Source organism: Solanum pennellii, chromosome 9, assembly GCF_001406875.1.
Source record: "Solanum pennellii chromosome 9, SPENNV200".
NCBI lineage: Eukaryota > Viridiplantae > Streptophyta > Magnoliopsida > Solanales > Solanaceae > Solanum > Solanum pennellii.
Genome location: NC_028645.1, coordinates 34,854,614 through 34,859,355, shown reverse-complemented (window position 1 = coordinate 34,859,355; position 4,742 = coordinate 34,854,614). Strand labels below are relative to the sequence as shown.

General features: G+C 33.8%; 1 pseudogene; it reads left to right on the top strand.

Moving 5' to 3' along the window:
* Window positions 1–234: 234 nt before the first annotated feature.
* LOC107030111 lies at window positions 235–1,197 on the top strand (annotated as a pseudogene).
* The last annotated feature ends 3,545 nt before the right edge of the window (window positions 1,198–4,742 follow it).

Here is a 4,742-nt window from a genome sequence, read left to right as displayed (position 1 = left end):
GTTTATTCCTTTTACCAGTAACTCATTACTTCTCTTAGTATCCATAACTGATTTAAAAGAATAAATGCTTTGCTGCGATTGTTTTTGTTTACTAAATGTCAGGAAGATCTTATTATAGATGCCTAATATTTATGGTTGTTTTTTCCCCTATATATTGGCAGTCATCCATTTACTGAATCCTCTTTTAGAACTTCTCTTTTCATGCTTGAGTCTTTTATTGTAGATCTAAAAGAAATGAGCATCGATCACACATGCAATAACACTTTTTGGACTAGGGAGGAGGATAAAATCTTTGAGAATACCCTAGCGATCTACTTTAATGATAACAATCTATTCACGAAGATGGAAGAAGCATTTCCTGGAAAATCACTTGATGATATCAAGGATCACTACAATATACTCTTAGAAGATATCGGTGCCATCGATTCTGGACACGTTCCATTACCCAATTATCCAAGCATGCAAAGCAATGGAAACCAAAATACGAAAGCATATATTAAATGGCAAAGAGGGACTCCTTGGACAGAAGAGTAACACATGTTGGTTTCCTGTGTACAGTTTTGAGGGTTTATTTTCTCTGCTTATTTGGGAGTATGGTCATTTTATGTTTTGATGTCTTATTTGCGTGTTCTCTGTGATTTTACACATTGCACGCAGAAGGCTTTGAGAGGGTAAAACTTCTAATTAAATATTGTCCTGTGATCTTGTTTCCTATATAATAACTTATTTCTCTATTTTTCCTGCTAAAGGTCATTTCTTCGAGGCTTAGTTAAATATGGGAAAGGTGACTGGAAGAGTATATCTAGGCATTGTGTGATAACAAGAACCGCAATGCAGGTAGCTACCCATGCCCAAAAATATTTCAAACGCATTGAAGCAAACCACAAAAGGAATAGAAGAGCAAGAGCAAAACCAAGTGTGCTTGATATAATTAGCGTGGATGCTGAATTCGGTGGAACTTTCCAAGTTCCAAACACCGTGGACATGATTGGACTTGATTGCGGAGGATCACAAGAAGTGCCTAATAGTAGCAATGAGAACATGTTTCCTCAAGAAAGCACCTATGCTGAGCAGATGACAATAGTTGTTGGAGGAGAGCTATCAGGCCAAAATGCTTTTGTGAATGTTGACACTCGTGATCTTGACGATGAAGGCACATATAATCTGCATGACCTGTTCACAGATCAGATGTTCTGATTTGCTGCACTTGTTTTTTGAAGGATTACTCCATTATGTTAGACAAATATTGCTCTCATTCTTAATCTGCTTAAGACAGTTTTGCTAGACAGGTGGATTTTGGTTGAAAATTTTCAAATTAGAAACTTGCAACTATTTCAAAGTTCTTGTCTTTGTTTTTTTTTCTTACAATTGTTTGAGGGATTAAGGCGTGTTCTGTATGAAACATAAATTGATTTGTTGGTGCAAGAGTTACCATTAAAGGTAGTATAATGAAGGGCAAAATACTTATTTTTTATGTGCATTAAGAACTTTCTGCTATGTGATATGTATGAACGACTAAAATAGTTTAACGGGCATACAGTAGTTATCATCATGTTAAAGTTCTTTGAGTGTCAAGACGACCATTGTCAACTTGAATGTTTACCCAAGAAACAATACAACATAACAGGGTTTTATTGGCATTTATTTAGGGGCAATTAACTAAATGCCCCTAATTTCTCATATAACTTCATCTATAGCGGCAATTAAACATTTACCGCACATAAGCTACATTTAGGGAAACTAATAAATGCAATTAAAATGTCCCAGACTCTTTATACTCTCATTCCTGTTAAAAAAACACCGAACTTTAGGCCCTAAATCTCCAAATGACCCTACACTTTCCGCTTTCATTCCCTCTACTCAACCTCAACACGAACCTTTGTCCCCATTCTTGGTTCTTTCATTCCGTCTATTGAAAATATGTTTCAGGATATTACAGAAGCCATTAGTGAAAAACTATTTTCAGAATCCATTTTTCTACTCACGGGTCCCTCAAGAAGAAGACTCTGATACCAATTGTTGGTTTTTTAATAAAGAAATTAAGAAAATAACAGAGAAATACTTTGCGACAAAAATTACTGCAATATTATCAAAGGGAATTATTTTATTTATAATCCAAAGACCTAAATTTGTAGATATAATTTCTAACTAAAAATATAAAAAATATGCTACTAAGTTATCAATAAAATTCAAATAATAAATAAAAGAACTAACTCCTAAATTCAAGTCACATAGGACTCTAATAAAATAATTTAAAAAATCCTAACGCTAGCTAATTATTTTATTTTTGCAATATCCTGAGACATATTTTCAACACTCCTCCTATGATCAGAAATTGTAGATTGTAGTCTCATCTGAAATTAACCTTGTAAATAAATAAGTCAATTCATCCTTTGTCTTGCAAGGCTTGTGTACATCTTCAGTTGCATTATATGAGAAGCTCTTACCTCTCAGATCAACTTTTAAAATCTTTTGCTTAGTAGAATCAAAGATTCGACAATATTTGTCTCCAATTATAATTTAAATCTTTTTTCTATTAACTGGCCAACACTAAGATTTTTGTTTATCAATATCAAGCACATAAAAAACCTATGAAATTATTTTGGGAAAATGCATAAATGCCCCCTAACCTAGGCCTGGAATTTCAGAGACACACTTATACTATACTAAGGTCCTATTATCCCCCTGAACTTATTTTATAAATAATTTTCTACCCCTTTTCGTCCTACGTGACACTAGCTTAAAGAAAATATCAACATGTGTTGGGCCCACAAGATAGTGTCACGTAGGCCGAAAAGAGGTAGAAAATTATTTATAGAATCAGTTCAGGGGGTCATAGGACTATTGTATAGTATAAGTGTGTCTCTGAGATTTCGGACATAAGTTGGGGGAGGGGGGGGGGGAGATATTTGTGCATTTTTCCAATTATTTTTGTACCTGAATTTGTTTTAATTGAAACATACCCTTTTCCTTTTGCAGGAATACAATCACCATTCCCAATTCTGACTTCTTACTTTCCATAGGAAAGAACTCTTAAAAAAGATTTCTTTTATATGTCATGGGGTTTGTACAACCATTATCAATTATCCAAAAATCAGATTTTTTTGTTGAAAAACAAGTTACCACAAATAAGTGGTATTCTTCTTCTTTAGTAGTGATTTGGGCAACTATTCCATCCTTTTGAAATCATGACCAAGTTGTTTACAGTTCTTGCACTGTGCATCTGGTCTTTTCCAACATTTATATGGAGGATGTCTATTTTTTCCACAGTGCTGACAAGGTGGGTAATTTTCGAAAAATTTATCCTTGCTTTGTGTTTTGTGGCTGGCTACTAATGCTCCTTCAACCACGCCTTCTTGCCTCATAAGTCTTCTGTTTTCCTGAGCCTACAAATAATTTTACAATTTCGCAAAGTTAATTTTAGACAGATTTTGTGTATTTTCCAAGGTAGTTATATATGTTTCATATCTTTCGGCATTGTAATAAAAACTTTTTCAACAATTCTTGTATCTTAAAAATTAGTGCGTAGTAATCTTACCTTATTGACAATATCAAGCAATCTGTCAGAGTACTCCTTGACTGTTTCTAACTCTTTTGTTATCTACAATTCGAATTCGCTCATTAAATTTAATACCTCATTCTTCGTTTTCTTTAGTCTCCAACATATTCGTTCTTCACACAATTCCAAATATCTTTTGGTGATGTGAGAGTCATGATTTTCGTGAAAACAGTTGTCAAAACAGCAACAAACAAAGTTGTTTTTGCTTTCGACTTAATAATTTTGTTTTCCTTGTGACTCTTGATTTAGGCCACCGTGGGATTATTTGGCAGCGGATTGATTTCATAATCTTCTTCCACGGCTTCCAAAGATCAAGAGTATCCAAGTAAGTTTCCATCCTCACAGCCCATAGTTGATAATTCTCACCATCAAAAATAGGAGGAACCATTCGTGAAAAATTATTTTCGGAATCAATTTTTCTACTCACATGTCCCTCAAGAAGAAGTCTCTACATACCAATTATTGTTGGTTTTTTAATAAAGAAATTAAGAAAATAACACCATCATCGCTGCTACTTTCCTTCATTCCATCATTGTGGGCTTTCAATTTTGGTGTTGCCGACAATCCAAATGTTTGATATTTGTTTATCTTCATTACAATTCATCTTCAGCTCACGGACGATAACATATTCGAGTGTTCTGGTTGTAATTTGGAAAATTTCTTCTAACACAATCAATTGTATATTAGATTATTACGGTGCGGTTTTAAGAGCTAAACATGTTCATGATCTATTTCACATTTACCATTCAATGTATTACACCTCTAAATAGAATCCTAATACAAAGATGCAGTATGCTTTCTGTCTACAACTCAATTTGATGGTGGATTTCTGCTTAATTTGAATCTAATCGGTAATCAGAAGCATCTGTTATTCAATTGTTGTACTTCTCTAATTTTATTCAAGTTCTAGAAGTTTCTATTTCGATGTTGGTAGTGAAAAAAAAAGTACTCATCTTTGAAGGTTGTTGAAACTTTTGGGTTGGAGTGCATATTTACTGTAGATATTTTGAGGAAGGAGAGGTATTCTGGTAGTAAAAGGAGGCACACATCTTCCAATTTTTACGGTGGTTCATCTCTAGTTTAGATCTATTTTGATGAGACTTAAGACATAGCAACTCTAGATTGATGGTTCAAATATATTGAATGTCTTGAATTAATGAAATTTCCATTAGGAAAGTCTTGG